We start from the raw sequence: 19,470 nt of genomic DNA on the forward strand, positions 1-19,470 counted from the left end.
CCAAATATCTGGGTCTTCCGGCCAAAAGAGAGGTAAACGCACGGATACACGATCGACCGTTGCTGAGCACTCTTCAAATTTTTCATCAGTAGCCATCTTAGCGGTTAACGTACGTAGCGAACGCGATCACGTCGGGGTCACCAATATATAGCTTGCTAATCGTAGGTCGGAATAAAACTCTCAACAAACTATATAATTATTATATATTCTTCAAGTTTAACAATAAGAACAGAGAAAGAAAGTCGCGAATAAGAACAGTAAGCTGGTACACGAGAAAAATGGAAGAGAAGATATTGAAAGTGTAAGAAAGTTTAAAGAAATACTAGAAGGCGAAATAAAAGGGTATTAAGCGGGCACGATAAAAACGGACACAGGTTCGACGCGGGGAAGCAATAGCGGTCTACTGTGGCAGCCGTGGGTCGACTGGTGCTCAGCGGTCCGTTGGCTCCGCCCACTTTCGCGCGTCACAAACTGGATATAATAGTGGGATCGAGACGGCCAGTTTGCATCGCTCGCAGCCCGTCGATAGTGGTCACCACAACTATCATCAGTTAATTTACGTTTATTACGATGAGTAACCTTAGAAATGTCAGAAAACTCAAAAGATTGTTTATTAATTACCAGATTTGGTTGAGAGTCAGAGCGACATACACTTGGGCCACTTCCAGTCGGTGAGCGCAGTTTGTTCATAGTTGATCCGTGTTTTGTCTACCTTATCGGATTAGCACTGCTTTTAGAGAAGGCAAAAAAATAAGAGGCCGTCTTCTTTCCCCGAGGTGAGGAGGAGCGGTTACCTCGTCGCTGCTTTAGTTTTAGAAGTAGAAAGCTTTAAATTCGCACAATTAGTGTAATCAACTTCACTTCCTAATGTTTTGATAATAGGTGTTAATTTGACAAAACTTCCAATGTACAGTATTTTTAAATGACGCACAGCACGTCCACTCAGTACGAAAACTTGTGACGAATTCGTAATATGCTTTCTTCCTCCCTCAAATGAATCACTTCATTCGTCGCCTTTTGCAAATCGCTTTCGAGGTTTTCAAATTTTGGGAAATTAGTCGTTTTCGCGCTTAACGATCCCGACGTGAGGTCATCATCCTTCCTCTTTGCTTCATTCTGGATAAGACCTTCTACAGCATCCTTTGTTAGTGATTTTACATCATCAGCTGCGGACACTGCGACTCTCTTCTTATTGACTTCGTTCTGGGCCGCGGTATCACCAGCATCATTAAGATTAGTACCTCGAGGTGTCTCAAACACACATTTCAACTTGTAGTCCATAAGCTGATCAGGACTTATTTCCTTCCACACTTGATCTATGTTAGTTTTTTCCCTCGGGAGCAATAACACTTTGCACCATAAACTTATGTTTATGTTTTTCATTGGGGTCCACATGGACAGGCTGAGGAGTAATTGCTATATCGAGTTTGGAATTGGGTTCGAGCACCCCAGAGTTGGGACGAACGCAATACGCTTCTTTGGGGCAGTGGTCTTGATTTTGAACAAGACGGTATGCTCTGATGGGTTTGTCAACCTCATGTACGTTGCGTAGCCCAGTTCAAACAATCCTGAAAAATCAACTTTGAACTTCAGTTCATTTTGCGGCTCTATAGTTAACACTTGGTTCGGCATTTTGTGTTAATTATTGTATTTCGTAAGCAAAATTAACGGATCAAGATTATCTTTATAATCGAGATGTCGGCCACAGTAAAGATGAATGACGAATTCGAAATGCGCCCAAGGCTTCTCCCCCTGCTGAAACAATCGCAACATCTAAGACCCCTCAAGTGGCCAAGCCCAAGCTGGTTGCCCCACGTACAGCTGCAGTGGTGGTAACGCTGCAGCCGGAAGCGTAACAGAAGGGTGTCACGTATGCCCAGATCTTGGAGCGCGCCGAGCAGGGCGTGCGTCCAGACGGGGTCCCAGGACGGGTCCTGCGTGACACCTTGGTGCACCTAGGTGGGAGGCTTCGGGAACTGTTTGACGAGTGTCTGTCTAGCGGGCAGTTCCCGAAGTCGTGGAAGGAGGGCAAATTGGTCCTGTTGCCAAAGGGGAGGCTTCCCCTAGACTCTTCTTCGGCATACAGACCAATTGTGCTGCTGAACGAGACGGGCAAACTCTTCGAGAAGATTCTCGCTACTCGTCTTGTTCAGCATCTCGAAGAGGTGGAGCCGAGTCTTTCAGAGACACAGTACGTGTTCAGGGCTGGTCGTTCAACGGTGGACGCCCTGAACGCCCTGAAGATCCGAACCACAGAGGCGGTGGCCCGAGGGGACGTGGTCTTGGCGGTATCGCTGGACGTGGCGAACGCCTTCAACAGTCTTCCTTTCGAGACTATTAGGGAGGCACTCAGATACCACAGGGTGCCTTCTCATCTCAGGAGACTTTTGGGGGCATACCTCCGGGACCGTGTGGTCCTCTGGGAGGAAGGTGTTGGGCGAATTGTCCGGTTTCAGGTAGGTTGCGGCGTTCCACAGGGGTCGGTTCTCGACCCAATACTGTGGAATGTTGGCTTCGATTGGCTCCTGCGAGCACACGTCCTTCCCGGAATGGGGGTGTTTTGCTACGCAGACGGCACTCTCATCACGGCGAGAGGGCGGAATTTTCAGGAAGCGTCCCGCTTGGCTGAAGTCGGAACTTCGCTCACGGTGGACCGTATTGGAATGTTGGACTTGAGGGTCTCCATCTCTAAAACGGAGGCCCTTTTATTTCACGGTCCACGCCAGGGACCCCCCAGAGGGGCATCTATCACCGTCCGCGGGACGTTGATTAAGGTGCAGGTCCAAGTAAGGTATCTAGGTCTGATCCTGGATGGAAGATGGAGTTTCGGGCAGCACTTTGTCCAACTGGGCCCGAAGCTCATCAATGCCGCTGCCGCCTTAGGTCGCATCCTACCCAACGTGGGAGGACCAGACTCGCCATGTCGGCGCCTATATGCCTCTCACTGCTCGGAACAAGGCGCATCTGCGGAGACCGCAGAGGATCGTAGCGGTGAGAGCGATACGTGGATACCGTAAGGTTTCGTGGACGGCGGCGACGCTTCTTGCGAGCGATCCGCCTTGGGAATTCCAGGCGGAGGTGCTCGCGGAAGTTTACTGTTTCCGGGTGGAAACCAGAGCGAGTGGCGACCGTCCAGGGTCCGCGGAGGTGGAGCGAGTAAGGGCTCTTGCCCAACGAGCTCTTATTCACAGATGGGAGGAGGACCTGGGGTCCCCAACAGCAGGCCTGGCGGCAGTGGAGGCGATCCGTCCCCACTTGAGTCGATGGTTGAAACGGAGTCACGGCACACTCACATTCAGGCTAACTCAGCTGCTTACCGGGCATGGTTGTTTCGGTAAGTACCTGCACCAGATAGTGAGGCGGGAAATGACGCCCGCTCGCCACGCATGCGGTGCGCCATTGGACACAACGCGTCACACCCTGATGGAGTGTGCCGCCTGGAGGCCTCAGAGTCATTCCCTGGTGGCGATAGTCGGTGGAGATCTCTCGTTGCCGAACGTGATAACCGCCATGCTAGGCAGCGAGAGGTGCTGGAACGAGATGGTCTCTTTCTGTGAAAGTGTAATGTCGCAGAAAGAGGCTGCGGAGCGGGCGCGTGAGGAGAGGGCCTCTGCGGATTCGCTCCGACGAAGAAGACCGGGGAGAAGGCATCAGCGCTATGCGCACCTTCTCCCCCCGCTGTAAGCGTCGCCGGGAGTAGGGGGGTTCTCTGTACCCCGAGAACTCCTCTAGCTTAGAGGCCCATGGTGGGCCAACCGTCGGAGCGTTACGGTAGCATGCGCAAGCGATCCCGTGATGCCCCCCTGTAAAGAACGAGTGGGTACCGCTGGTTTTTTAGTGGGTATAGCGTTATTGAAGGTAATTAAGCCTTTTAAAGTAATTGGCCTACAAGTGATTTTCCGTTTCTTTTGTTTTTCTTTTATACCTATTGACATCATTTGGCCACAGTGATCCGATGTTAGGTTTGACAAGATTTACTTATTAACGGCCTAACAATTACAAAACACGTTGTCTATACAGGTTGCGGAAGTTGCTGATATTCTTGTAGGTTCAGAAAACATTTTATTTAGATTAAAGGACTGAAATAAATTTATGAACTTTGTACTTATGGAAGATTGCACTAAAATATAAATGTTAAAATCTCCACAAATAACATTCTTTCGCCCAATACAAACTCGCTTAACGCTTCGGGCATCCTCCAGCACACATTCAAACAGGTTAAAATGTGATTGTGGAGGTCGGTACACGCACATTGCTATAGTACAATCGAGTTCCACACATGACAATTCAATAGGGCGCTCTATGGAAAGATCTACAGTGTCTTTTCCGTCTTTACAGTTTATCGTCTGCTTTGTGTCTATCAATGATCCTCCATGTGTAGCTGATTTTCTAAAGAACGCACTTGACAATTTATAATTGTTAATACTAGGTGGTAGTTGATGTAACAAGATCCAATGTTCTGTTACATAAAATATATCAATAATAAAGTACTTTAAAAATAATTTTCTATTTCATTATCTTTGCTAGATAAGCTCTTTTTTTTATTTTTTATTTATTCGTTACCACAGTTTACATAGCATATTTAAGGTTGGGTCTCTCTAGTGAGCATGATTCATACTCGTATCAGAGGGTCATACTCTTCCATAACATGTTGTGTTATATAAGCAACCAAAGAATAAACAAACTTTTAATTAATATAAAAAAAAACAAAGAAAATAAAGTAAAATCAAAAAAAAAAAAGATAACTGAACTAATATTTATTACAAAGTGCAAGTGTTTTTTGTGAGGCAAGTGTGGGTGTGTGTGGGTGTGTGTGTGTGTGTGTGTGTGTGTGTGTGTGTGTGTGTGTGTGTGTGTGTGTGTGTGTGTGTGTGTGTGTGTGTGTGTGTGTGTGTGTGTGTGTGTGTGTGTGTGTGTGTGTGTGTGTGTGTGTGTGTGTGTGTGTGTGGGTGGGTGTGTATAAGTGAGTGTATAAATCATTGCTGTAGAATTAGTGTATGTGTTTTTATACGTAAAAAAATTATTTTTTACTTCCTACGAACGAGTAGTTCGATCTCGTCGTAGCTTTTTGTTATTAACGTTAATTTTTTAACCTTATCATATTGTACGGGATAAATTTTAAATATTTTATTCATGTTATTGTAGAGATAAGCACATTGTGTTAGATATTGATGACTAGCAAAAGAAGTTTTGGGAGCATACACGTCAGTAACTTTGTAGCTTAGTCTTCTATTTAAAACTTCTGCATTGAATTTCAACGATTTGTGTCCTCTAAGAATAATCCGTTGAACATACAATTGTCTTACAGTTAATACCTTACTTGCTGCATACAACATACGCGTAGGGAATTGATAGGGCAAGAAGTGGATGACTTTTAACAACAATCTTTGGGCTCTTCCAACTTCAATGAATTTTGTTTTAACAGCACCTCCCCACACAGGAATACAGTACCCCAATACAGACTGCGCCAGTGCAATGTATATTTTAATCATTAGGACCTTAGAGGCAACGTGTCTTAACATTTTAAAAATCCAAATCAACTTACGTAACCTGAGGGCTTAGCCAAGTTGAGATAGTTTTGACAAGCGCTGACGAAACGATGTCGAAGTTTTTGATCGATAACTAAGCGATCTTAGAGACTCAATAGTTAACGCTAAAAAAATGGCGTCTTACATGGTGATCGACAAGTGTTTTATTTGTTAAACTTATTTTTTCTATTATTACCTTTTAAAATTATTTGTGCAGCAATTACGGTTAGACAAAACAACCTTTGAAGCTCTTTGTCATGAACTCCGACACAAGACTTCGTTAAAAGGAACCAAAGAGATTCCCCTCAATGTTAAGGTAAGTGCTTAATAATCTTATTGATAATTTATTTATTTATTAAGGACACACCACATGTCATAATAAAAACATATTCAGAATTAACATAAAGTGTGTGACTCTTCAAGACAGCCACAACAGTTATTTTCGTTACAGTTATATAATAATAACATAAACAATATTTTTACAATAATAAAAATTACTCACAATAGAATATTGTATTTGATATTTATTTTTTAACGTAACTATGATAAATTTCATTTCCTTAATTGTTGTGTGTTTGTAATTATTTTGCACTCTTAGTTTCCTAGCAACAGGATCCTATCAGCGAATTGTTGGGGTTTCTCAGCATCTTGCCCAACGGACAGCTAGTCGGTGCATAAGACAAGTCATTGATGCTTTGAACCACTCTGCTATCATGGAAAAATGGATCAAGTTTCCGAAAACACGACAAGACAGAGCATTTATAAAACAAGAGTGAGCATTTAAAGTAACAATATTTAATTTATGAAATAAATTTAATAAACATAACATTTTAATTTACGAGGTTCCAAAGAAGATTTGGCCTGCCTGGTGTAATTGGGTGCATAGATTGCACCCATATAGCTTTGGTAAAGCCCAACCATGAAGAGCATCTATATATAGAGCCGAGATGGCCCAGTGGTTAGAACGCGTGCATCTTAACCGATGATTTCGGGTTCAAACCCAGGCAGGCACCACTGAGTTTTCATGTGCTTAATTTGTGTTTATAATTCATCTCGTGCTCGGCGGTGAAGGAAAACATCGTGAGGAAACCTACATGTGTCTAATTTCAACGAAATTCTGCCACATGTGTATTCCACCAACCCGCATTGGAGCAGCGTGGTAGAATATGCTCCATACCTTCTCCTCAAACGGGAGAGGAGGCCTTAGCACAGCAGTGGGAAATTTACAGGCTGATTATGTTTATGTTATGAAGAGCATCTTTTTTATAATAGAAAAGGATATCATTCCTTAAATGTTCAAATGGTAGATATAATAATTATTTATATTGTACGGCATGTTAGAGTGAGATATCAGTCTTAATAGAGGTTTTATTTTCAGGTTTGTGATAGTAATCTTTTAATTTTAAATGTAAATGCAAAGTTTGGTGGAGCTACACATGATTCACATATATGGTCTTCTAGTAGAGTTGAATTATATATGCGTGAACTTCATCAAAATAATGAGAAAGTATGGCTCTTAGGTAGGTATTTATAATAATAAAAAGATCTAATCTAAAGGAGTTTAATTGTGACTAACCAAATTTTAAAATAATTTTCAGGTGACTCTGGATATCCACAACGCCCTTGGCTTATGACACCTATCCTCAATGCAGTTGAAGGTTCTAGGGAAGACCAATACACTCGATTGCATGTGCAAGCCCGTAACTGCATTGAGCGATGTTTTGGATTACTCAAAGCAATGTGGAGATGTTTGCTTAGAGACAGGGTTCTTCACTATCATCCTCGTGTAGCTAGCAAAATTACAATGGCATGTTGTGTATTACACAATATAGCTTTGCAATCTGGGCTGCCACCACCACAACCACTTCCTGCTGCACATGACAATGGGGATGATACAATGATGCAAGATCCCACATCCACTGCGTTTGTAGGTAGCCAGAGTGAAGTAATCCAAGGCAGAGCCATGCTGAGTTGTTTATTGAATAGGATATAGTAAGATTATTTTAAGCTTTAATATGAATCTATTTTACATTTCTTAAAGAATTTGTAGCAATCATTTCAAAGCTACCGATAAATATTCTTCAAACAAAGGTCGTACACTTCTCAAAAAGAACGCTGTTCCCGTTATAGAGGTAATAAAAAGAGTAAAAAACTAAATGAAGTATATATATATATATATATATATATATATATATATATATATATATATATATAGAAATATAAATATATATATATATATATTTATATTTCTAGCCTACCTCAATAGTGACGAGATATATTTTACTTATATTGTTTTATGAGCCGAGATGGCCCAGTGGTTAGAACGCGTGCATCTTAACCGATGATTTCGGGTTCAAACCCAGGCAGGCACCACTGAGTTTTCATGTGCTTAATTTGTGTTTATAATTCATCTCGTGCTCGGCGGTGAAGGAAAACATCGTGAGGAAACCTGCATGTGTCTAATTTCAACGAAATTCTGCCACATGTGTATTCCACCAACCCGCATTGGAGCAGCGTGGTGGAATATGCTCCATACCTTCTCCTCAACGGGAGAGGAGGCCTTAGCCCAGCAGTGGGAAATTTACAGGCTGATTATGATTATGTTATGTTTTATTTCCCAGGAACACATCAATATAAATATTGTAACCTCCCCGACAAGTCTCGACAATGTCAGCATACTGTATATGGTAGATATTTTTGAAACACCCAGAAAAGCAGCACTTAAAAAACGCGTACGTGAATTAACATGCAAGAAAAAACTGTTGCAGAAAAAAAACAAAGTACTAGTTCAACAAAATAAAAAACTGAAGAAACGTATTGCCATTGCGTGATATTGAAAGATTTAAAGAAAAAAATCGAAAGAACAGCCTACTTAACTAAATTTAAAGACAGAAAAGAAATAAATTGAATCTTTTCGAAGGAGTATGATTGTTTTATAATATGTGTATTTCTTTCTATTTAAAACGTCTTAAATTTTTCACCTACCTTTTATAATATTTATTTGTTATATAGGTATAAATCCCGGCTACAAATTCTGTACACGTGGTTTGTACCTTCTGCCTAATTAATTTGTTAGTCTATGATGGCAACGTGCGGTGATTGGTGGCCCCAATAATATTTGTTTACACGCAATTAAAACATCTTGTTGTCTCTTTTATTCTTATTGTTTTTATCAAGCTTTCCTTTTTACTTGTAGCGAAATGTAAAATAAACGGCCCCGGCGCTGAACACTTTTTTATGTTGTTTAGTAAGTGTATAACATATCTATTTATTAGAATATCATTGGTCATGTGATTATGTTTAGGAATGAGTCTTATTAAAACTAAAAAGATGACAGAAATCACTCGTTTCTTTGTTGTTGACTTAAAATATTTTTTTTAGGATGTCTTCACGATCGTAAAAAATTATTGATTTAATTTATAACTGACTGACGATAATGATAATCCTCATGGTCTAGACGATCGCTAGGTGATTCAGAAACTCAAATTAAATATATACTAGCGCCACTTTGTGAGATTGTAAGTAATACGAACTAATTTTCAGTGAGAACTGTATTATTTGACATTAATTGGCATTCTCAGACTCGATTTCGAAATTAAAAAATGAAACTAACTTCGACTTAATACGTCAAATTAAAAGTTGATATAATGTGGCGGAAGGCTCTAGTGAAAACTGTAAATCTATTTTTTTTTTTTTTATTTATAAACACTTTATTGCACACAAAAGACAAAAGATACAGTGTACATAACATTACAAGAACATATAACAAAAAAGAGAAGCGTGCAAAGGCGGTCTTATTGCTTAAAGCAATCTCTTACAGACAACCCTTTAGAGTAAGAATTTGTCTGTGGGAAACGGGATGGTGCAAACAAGCATGTTTTATTCTTAAACAACTAAAAATTAATCTTTAAATAATACAAATAATATATAACAAAATACATATATATATGTTTAATAAATACATATGTATTATATATACCAAATAATTATATAAATAAAATTATATATATAGCAGAAAGTTATACTAAACATATAGAATAAAAATAAAACTTACGTACATAAAATATAATACTTAATAAATAAATACTAATAGTATGATAATATAGGAAATAGTATTTACGCAGATTGAATAGATAAATAATACTTATGTAACCTATTTTTAAATATATAAATTGACTCAGATTGACGAATATCGGTAGGGAGCGTATTCCATAGCTTTGCAGCTGTCATCGTAAAGGATTCGCTATAGAAGTGGGTATGAGCGACCGGCAGTGACAGTTTGTTGTCAGAGCGTGACCGCAGTTCATGTGGATAGCTGACGTCAGTACCCACAAAACAGAACCGTTCCTTCAAATACGCGGGAAGAAGAGGATTATAGAGGATAGAGTAAAGAAGAGATAACATGTGCAAGTTGCGACGATGTCGAATAGTAAGCCACTTAAGTTGCGCCCGATATTCGGAGACGTGATCAAATTTCCGTAGACCAAAGATGAATTTGATGCAAACGTTCTGTAACCTTTCTAGCTTATTGAGTTGGTCCTCAGTAATGTTTGTGTAACAACAATCTGCGTAGTCCAAAATAGGAAGTAGAAGAGTTTGACATAACGTGATTTTAGTCTTAATGGGCAGAAAGTGTTTCCAACGTTTTAACAAATGAAATGTGGCGAAAACTTTTCTACTGACTTCAGCAACTTGCACAGTCCAGGATAATGTATTATCGATAAGAAGACCAAGGTTTTTAACGGAACTGCTAAGTGACAAAGGCGTATTGTTAAAGATGATCGCAGGTAGGTTGGCGTAATCAACTTTAGTAAGTAGTTTGGAGCTACCAATAATAATGACCTGCGATTTATCTGGATTTACAAGAAGCCCGCACGTCTTGCTCCAAGTACAAATTTTATGCAATTCCTGGTTCAGCCTCTCAATAGCCCCTCCGATACCTGTTAAGGGAGCAGAAACGTAGACCTGCAAGTCGTCAGCATAAAGATGAAAGGAAGACGAGAGGAGATGGGATACAGTATTAATAAAAATGGAAAATAAAAGTGGAGAGAGGACACTGCCTTGAGGAACACCAGATGAGAGAGATTGGAGGCTGGATAATTTATTATTAATCCGTACACATTGCTGACGACCAAACAGGTAGCTACGAAACCACTCACATGCATCGGAAGAGATATTAATCGACCGAAGCACTGCCAGCAGGAGATCTAAATCAACCGTATTGAACGCATTACTGAAGTCCAATAATGCCAGGATACTAACATGTCTGTTGTCCATGTTAAAACGTATATCGTCGCATACTTTAAGTAGGGCAGTAGTAGTACTATGACCTCTCCGAAATCCTGATTGGAAATCAGAGAGTACATTGTACTCTGCTAGATACTTTGTTAATTGAAGATGGACAATACGTTCTAACACTTTAGACAGAAATGGAAGGATAGATATTGGACGAAAGTGAAAGAAAGATATGGGATTTTTGTTTTTGGGAATAGGAAGGATATAAGCTAAACGCCAAGTGGAAGGGAATTCATTATGGTCAAGGGAGAAATTGAAAATGTGAAATAATATAGGGAGAACATAATCTAACACAGCAAGTATCATTCTACGGTTGATTCCATCACATCCCGTGGCATCGGATCTTATTGCAAGGATGTTGGCCTTAACGTCACTAGCAGTAATTGGGGAAAAGTGAAAAGAGGGTCTGTTAGGAATAGGCAAGGATCTAAAATGATTTAAAGTACTAATTATATCACTGTTGTTCATTAGGACAGTACTAGCAAAAAATCCGTTCAGAGCATTGAGATCAACAGTATGAGGGATCCTGGATGCTTGTCGTCCAATACCTAGAGATTGTAGGAATTTCCATGTCTGAGAAGAATTGCTGTTCTCAATCTTATCTTGTATATATTTACGTTGAGCATCTCTACATACTTTACGGCACCGATTACGTAAACTCTTATATTTCACGAGGTTGTCAATAGTTGGGTTTAATTTAAATTTTGATTTAGCTCTGTCACGCTTCTTCATTAACTTCCGAATGTCCTGAGATAACCAAGGTGCAGGTAGGTGTTTGAGCTTGATGGGACGGAAAGGAGCATGTTTATCGAAGAGATCATTTAGAGAGGAGTTAAAAAGTTCAAGTTTCTCATCGATAGTAGAAGCGTTTAAAATTGAGTCCCAATTGATAGCACTAAGATCCTGCATAAATTTTTCGTCGTCAAAATGTTTGAAGCTTCGACGCATGACCACAGTGGGTTTAACTTTCGGCGGACGTACTTTGTACGACAGATATATTAGGTCATGGTACGAAAAGGCTTCAGCAGGTAGTTGTCCGTGAATTTCAACATGCTCCAAGGATGAAACAAAGGATAGGTCAAGTTGGCTTGGGATGCAGTTGGGAAAGTAATGAGTGGCATTGGATGGGAGAAAATTTAGATTGGAGCTATTAATTATGTTCAATAAGCGCTTGGCACGAGCGTCATTTTTGATAAGGCAGGTATTGAAGTCGCCCATAATAATAGCATGGTTAACATTAGGCAAGGAATTTTCCAATAGACTTTCGAACGTGTCGAAGTAGTCTATGTGGAGCGAAGGACTGTAAAAAACACCGAGTAGTACCTTAATGTGTCCAAATATAACCTCAATGAGTATGTGCTCGGCGGATTCAGAGTATTGGGAATCGGATTTATTCAGGATAGTGAAAGGAATGTGGTTACGTAAATAAATAGCAACTCCTCCGCCTCCTTTTCCAGTTCGATCATTGCGGATAAGATGAAAGTTAGGTAATGAGAAGGAGGAAGAAGGAAGAGATGGCTTGAGGAATGTTTCGGAGATAAGGATAGCGTGAATATTAGAGTTGCCAAAGGAAGATAAGAGATCAGGATAGTGAGCTGGAATACTCTGCGCATTCAAATGAACAACATTAAAATTTTTTGGGAAAAGAGAGAAGGTTGAATCAAGAGAAGAGGAAAGCGGGATGTAAGTACTATGAAAACTGTCAGCCGAAGAGGAAAGTGATACAAAAGTGTTATCATCGTCTGAGTCAATATTCAGATCAATATTATTAATACTCATACTAAATAAATATAAATATATATATAATAAATATATTTAGAAATAATATATATGTATATTTAAACAAATGTATATAACCCGTAAAAGCTAATTTTATCAGACAAAAACTTACACTTACCAGCACTAACACAAGTTGGTCATAGTTAAATGCATCAAATAGAACAAAAACAGTGCAAACAGCAACACCAAAGCATAGCAAAAACATCAAAAAAAAAAAAACATTTAGGCACAAAAATCAATCAATGGATAGATAATAATTAAATCTCCTCGCTTAGTAGTTAGGTATATTCAGCGAATATTTAAACAATATGACATTTAAAATGAAAACAAATAGGTATTGATAAAAAACAAATAAATTAAGTTACATTAATCGAGTATATACAAGAAGCGTTAAGCGAGTTTGTATTGGGCGAAAGAATGTTATTTGTGGAGATTTTAACATTTATATTTTAGTGCAATCTTCCATAAGTACAAAGTTCATAAATTTATTTCAGTCCTTTAATCTAAATAAAATGTTTTCTGAACCTACAAGAATATCAGCAACTTCCGCAACCTGTATAGACAACGTGTTTTGTAATTGTTAGGCCGTTAATAAGTAAATCTTGTCAAACCTAACATCGGATCACTGTGGCCAAATGATGTCAATAGGTATAAAAGAAAAACAAAAGAAACGGAAAATCACTTGTAGGCCAATTACTTTAAAAGGCTTAATTACCTTCAATAACGCTATACCCACTAAAAAACCAGCGGTACCCACTCGTTCTTTACAGGGGGGCATCACGGGATCGCTTGCGCATGCTACCGTAACGCTCCGACGGTTGGCCCACCATGGGCCTCTAAGCTAGAGGAGTTCTCGGGGTACAGAGAACCCCCCTACTCCCGGCGACGCTTACAGCGGGGGGAGAAGGTGCGCATAGCGCTGATGCCTTCTCCCCGGTCTTCTTCGTCGGAGCGAATCCGCAGAGGCCCTCTCCTCACGCGCCCGCTCCGCAGCCTCTTTCTGCGACATTACACTTTCACAGAAAGAGACCATCTCGTTCCAGCACCTCTCGCTGCCTAGCATGGCGGTTATCACGTTCGGCAACGAGAGATCTCCACCGACTATCGCCACCAGGGAATGACTCTGAGGCCTCCAGGCGGCACACTCCATCAGGGTGTGACGCGTTGTGTCCAATGGCGCACCGCATGCGTGGCGAGCGGGCGTCATTTCCCGCCTCACTATCTGGTGCAGGTACTTACCGAAACAACCATGCCCGGTAAGCAGCTGAGTTAGCCTGAATGTGAGTGTGCCGTGACTCCGTTTCAACCATCGACTCAAGTGGGGACGGATCGCCTCCACTGCCGCCAGGCCTGCTGTTGGGGACCCCAGGTCCTCCTCCCATCTGTGAATAAGAGCTCGTTGGGCAAGAGCCCTTACTCGCTCCACCTCCGCGGACCCTGGACGGTCGCCACTCGCTCTGGTTTCCACCCGGAAACAGTAAACTTCCGCGAGCACCTCCGCCTGGAATTCCCAAGGCGGATCGCTCGCAAGAAGCGTCGCCGCCGTCCACGAAACCTTACGGTATCCACGTATCGCTCTCACCGCTACGATCCTCTGCGGTCTCCGCAGATGCGCCTTGTTCCGAGCAGTGAGAGGCATATAGGCGCCGACATGGCGAGTCTGGTCCTCCCACGTTGGGTAGGATGCGACCTAAGGCGGCAGCGGCATTGATGAGCTTCGGGCCCAGTTGGACAAAGTGCTGCCCGAAACTCCATCTTCCATCCAGGATCAGACCTAGATACCTTACTTGGACCTGCACCTTAATCAACGTCCCGCGGACGGTGATAGATGCCCCTCTGGGGGGTCCCTGGCGTGGACCGTGAAATAAAAGGGCCTCCGTTTTAGAGATGGAGACCCTCAAGTCCAACATTCCAATACGGTCCACCGTGAGCGAAGTTCCGACTTCAGCCAAGCGGGACGCTTCCTGAAAATTCCGCCCTCTCGCCGTGATGAGAGTGCCGTCTGCGTAGCAAAACACCCCCATTCCGGGAAGGACGTGTGCTCGCAGGAGCCAATCGAAGCCAACATTCCACAGTATTGGGTCGAGAACCGACCCCTGTGGAACGCCGCAACCTACCTGAAACCGGACAATTCGCCCAACACCTTCCTCCCAGAGGACCACACGGTCCCGGAGGTATGCCCCCAAAAGTCTCCTGAGATGAGAAGGCACCCTGTGGTATCTGAGTGCCTCCCTAATAGTCTCGAAAGGAAGACTGTTGAAGGCGTTCGCCACGTCCAGCGATACCGCCAAGACCACGTCCCCTCGGGCCACCGCCTCTGTGGTTCGGATCTTCAGGGCGTTCAGGGCGTCCACCGTTGAACGACCAGCCCTGAACACGTACTGTGTCTCTGAAAGACTCGGCTCCACCTCTTCGAGATGCTGAACAAGACGAGTAGCGAGAATCTTCTCGAAGAGTTTGCCCGTCTCGTTCAGCAGCACAATTGGTCTGTATGCCGAAGAAGAGTCTAGGGGAAGCCTCCCCTTTGGCAACAGGACCAATTTGCCCTCCTTCCACGACTTCGGGAACTGCCCGCTAGACAGACACTCGTCAAACAGTTCCCGAAGCCTCCCACCTAGGTGCACCAAGGTGTCACGCAGGACCCGTCCTGGGACCCCGTCTGGACGCACGCCCTGCTCGGCGCGCTCCAAGATCTGGGCATACGTGACACCCTTCTGTTACGCTTCCGGCTGCAGCGTTACCACCACTGCAGCTGTACGTGGGGCAACCAGCTTGGGCTTGGCCACTTGAGGGGTCTTAGATGTTGCGATTGTTTCAGCAGGGGGAGAAGCCTTGGGCGCATTTCGAATTCGTCATTCATCTTTACTGTGGCCGACATCTCGATTATAAAGATAATCTTGATCCGTTAATTTTGCTTACGAAATACAATAATTAACACAAAATGCCGAACCAAGTGTTAACTATAGAGCCGCAAAATGAACTGAAGTTCAAAGTTGATTTTTCAGGATTGTTTGAACTGGGCTACGCAACGTACATGAGGTTGACAAACCCATCAGAGCATACCGTCTTGTTCAAAATCAAGACCACTGCCCCAAAGAAGCGTATTGCGTTCGTCCCAACTCTGGGGTGCTCGAACCCAATTCCAAACTCGATATAGCAATTACTCCTCAGCCTGTCCATGTGGACCCCAATGAAAAACATAAACATAAGTTTATGGTGCAAAGTGTTATTGCTCCCGAGGGAAAAAACTAACATAGATCAAGTGTGGAAGGAAATAAGTCCTGATCAGCTTATGGACTACAAGTTGAAATGTGTGTTTGAGACACCTCGAGGTACTAATCTTAATGATGCTGGTGATACCGCGGCCCAGAACGAAGTCAATAAGAAGAGAGTCGCAGTGTCCGCAGCTGATGATGTAAAATCACTAACAAAGGATGCTGTAGAAGGTCTTATCCAGAATGAAGCAAAGAGGAAGGATGATGACCTCACGTCGGGATCGTTAAGCGCGAAAACGACTAATTTCCCAAAATTTGAAAACCTCGAAAGCGATTTGCAAAAGGCGACGAATGAAGTGATTCATTTGAGGGAGGAAGAAAGCAAATTACGAATTCGTCACAAGTTTTCGTACTGAGTGGACGTGCTGTGCGTCATTTAAAAATACTGTACATTGGAAGTTTTGTCAAATTAACACCTATTATCAAAACATTAGGAAGTGAAGTTGATTACACTAATTGTGCGAATTTAAAGCTTTCTACTTCTAAAACTAAAGCAGCGACGAGGTAACCGCTCCTCCTCACCTCGGGGAAAGAAGACGGCCTCTTATTTTTTTGCCTTCTCTAAAAGCAGTGCTAATCCGATAAGGTAGACAAAACACGGATCAACTATGAACAAACTGCGCTCACCGACTGGAAGTGGCCCAAGTGTATGTCGCTCTGACTCTCAACCAAATCTGGTAATTAATAAACAATCTTTTGAGTTTTCTGACATTTCTAAGGTTACTCATCGTAATAAACGTAAATTAACTGATGATAGTTGTGGTGACCACTATCGACGGGCTGCGAGCGATGCAAACTGGCCGTCTCGATCCCACTATTATATCCAGTTTGTGACGCGCGAAAGTGGGCGGAGCCAACGGACCGCTGAGCACCAGTCGACCCACGGCTGCCACAGTAGACCGCTATTGCTTCCCCGCGTCGAACCTGTGTCCGTTTTTATCGTGCCCGCTTAATACCCTTTTATTTCGCCTTCTAGTATTTCTTTAAACTTTCTTACACTTTCAATATCTTCTCTTCCATTTTTCTCGTGTACCAGCTTACTGTTCTTATTCGCGACTTTCTTTCTCTGTTCTTATTGTTAAACTTGAAGAATATATAATAATTATATAGTTTGTTGAGAGTTTTATTCCGACCTACGATTAGCAAGCTATATATTGGTGACCCCGACGTGATCGCGTTCGCTACGTACGTTAACCGCTAAGATGGCTACTGATGAAAAATTTGAAGAGTGCTCAGCAACGGTCGATCGTGTATCCGTGCGTTTACCTCTCTTTTGGCCGGAAGACCCAGATATTTGGTTTGCTCAGATAGAAGCGCAATTTGAGACCTCGGGTACTAAAGCCGATTCAACAAAATTTTATACCGTTGTGCAGCAGCTAGATCAAAGAATTGCGCGTGAGGTTAGGGACGTGATTACTAGTCCGCCCAGCGTTGGTAAGTACGATAAATTAAAAAACGAACTTATTAAACGACGATACTACGTCGCGCGACCACCGGATGCGGCAATTGTTGACCCATGAAGAGTTAGGAGACCGGAAGCCTTCACAATTTCTCCGCCTTTTGCGTTCATTAGCAGGTGACCAGGTGAATGGTGATTTCTTAAGAATCCTGTGGGCTAGCCGTTTGCCCTCGCATATTCAAGCGATAATAGCTTCTCAGACAAGCTTAAGATTAGACGACGTGGCAGAGTTGGCCGATAAAATTAGCGAGGTAACACCTTTTTCTAATCAGGTTGCTAGTACTTCTGCTTCAGGTTTTGATATTTTCATCAAGAGGATGGATGAATTAATTTCTACCCGCTTTCGTACGGAGATCAGCCAGCAAATCGCACAACTAGACCTTGGGCGTGGCCGTACTAACTACCCACACAAAGGAACCCGGAGGCAATATAATATTTCGAGGCACCGTCAACGGTCTGCAAGCAGGAACAAGGAACCAGGTATATGTTGGTATCATAATAGATTTGGGGATAAGGCAACTAAATGTACAATCCCGTGCAATTTCAAATCGAAAAACTTACTCAACAGTCAATAGCGGCGGCTACTGACTGTTTACCTTCATCTCGCCGCCTTTTTGTTACCGATAAGTCTACAAAGACACAATTTTTAATTGACACGGGATCTGATTTATGTGTTTTGCCTCGCAGATTTTTAAAGGAGCGTAGAGAGCCGACTGATTATTCCCTTATTGCTGCTAACGGATCAATCATACGAACATATGGTTTACAAAAGTTGCATTTGAACTTTGGACTGAGGCGAGATTTCACTTGGAATTTTGTAGTAGCAGAAGTCGACAAACCTATAATAGGCGTTGATTTTATATCTTATTTCAATCTATTAGTTGATTGCAGAAACAAAAGTTTGTTGGATGGCGTGACTTCTCTGACGTGCCCCGCAACGCTTAAAGTTTGTCAACACTACAGTGTCAAGGCGATATCAGGTAATAGTGAATACCATAGTCTTTTATCGAAGTTCCCATCTTTAACGAGACCATGTGGCATAGACCGAAGGATAAAACATTCTACTGTTCATTTTATCCGCACAACTCCTGGACCACCTGTCTATTGCAAACCGCGACGATTGGCACCAGCTCGCTTAAAAGTGGCTAAAGAGCAGTTTGATGAAATGTTGCAGGATGGCACTGCTCGACGCTCCGACTCACCGTGGGCATCTGCTTTGCACTTAGCACCAAAGAATGATGGTTGGAGACCCTGTGGGGATTACCGCGCACTGAATAGTCGTACTATACCAGATAGGTACCCGATTCGCCATATTGAAGATTACTCGCTTAGGCTCGCGGGCTGCACAGTTTTTCTAAGTTAGATCTGGTTAAAGCTTTTAACCAGATACCCGTGTTTGAGGAAGACATAAAGAAAACAGCCATAACGACACCTTTTGGACTATTCGAGTTTCCCTTTATGTCGTTTGGTCTAAGGAACGCGGCCCAAAAATTCCAGCGTTTTCTAGATGAGGTACTTCGCGGTTTAGATTTTTGCTACTCCTATATTGATGACATACTAGTTTACTCTCGCTCTCATGCAGAACATCAGGAGCATCTGGATCAACTTTTTAAGCGTCTCAGTGAATATGGTCTTTTAATTAATGAACAGAAATGTTCGTTCGGGAAAGAAGAAGTTGTTTTCTTGGGGTACACTATTTCTGCAAATGGTACCCGCCCACCGGACACGCCGCCCACTGGAGGACAAGATTGCTGCTATCAAGCAATACCCTCCACCGAAAACGGCAAAGGGTTTAAGACGATTTCTCGGCATGGTTAATTACTACCGTCGATTTTTACGCAGCGCTGCCGAGGATCAGGCTCCACTACATGCTATGTTGGCCTGTCCAAAAGTTAAGGGTGCAACGATCCTGTCCTGGACTCCAGAACTGTTACAGATTTTTGAAAAATGTAAGTCGAATCTTTCTAATACTAGCCTTTTAACACACCCAGTTATAGATGCACCGCTTGCCCTAGTCACAGATGCGTCAAATACAGCCATGGGTGCGGTTCTGCAGCAATTGGTTGACAATCATTGGCAGCCATTAGCCTTCTTTTCCCGGAAAATGAATAAAACCCAATCATTGTACAGTGCG

The 19,470-nt window shown here is 42.4% G+C and overlaps 1 long non-coding RNA gene and 2 pseudogenes across 1 annotated transcript; 2 read left to right on the forward strand and 1 right to left on the reverse strand.

Annotated features, from left to right (window-relative positions):
- Window positions 1-942: 942 nt before the first annotated feature.
- On the reverse strand, window positions 943-1,733 carry LOC135194579 (vesicle-associated membrane protein-associated protein B-like; annotated as a pseudogene).
- Window positions 1,734-6,775: 5,042 nt separating this feature from the next.
- On the forward strand, window positions 6,776-7,561 carry LOC135194624 (uncharacterized). The gene is made up of 3 exons (XR_010309861.1): window positions 6,776-6,831; window positions 6,907-7,048; window positions 7,127-7,561. It is a non-coding gene; the product is annotated as an uncharacterized LOC135194624 (long non-coding RNA).
- Window positions 7,562-15,443: 7,882 nt separating this feature from the next.
- LOC135194580 (vesicle-associated membrane protein-associated protein A-like) lies at window positions 15,444-16,233 on the forward strand (annotated as a pseudogene).
- The last annotated feature ends 3,237 nt before the right edge of the window (window positions 16,234-19,470 follow it).

Source organism: Vanessa tameamea, chromosome W, assembly GCF_037043105.1.
Source record: "Vanessa tameamea isolate UH-Manoa-2023 chromosome W, ilVanTame1 primary haplotype, whole genome shotgun sequence".
NCBI lineage: Eukaryota > Metazoa > Arthropoda > Insecta > Lepidoptera > Nymphalidae > Vanessa > Vanessa tameamea.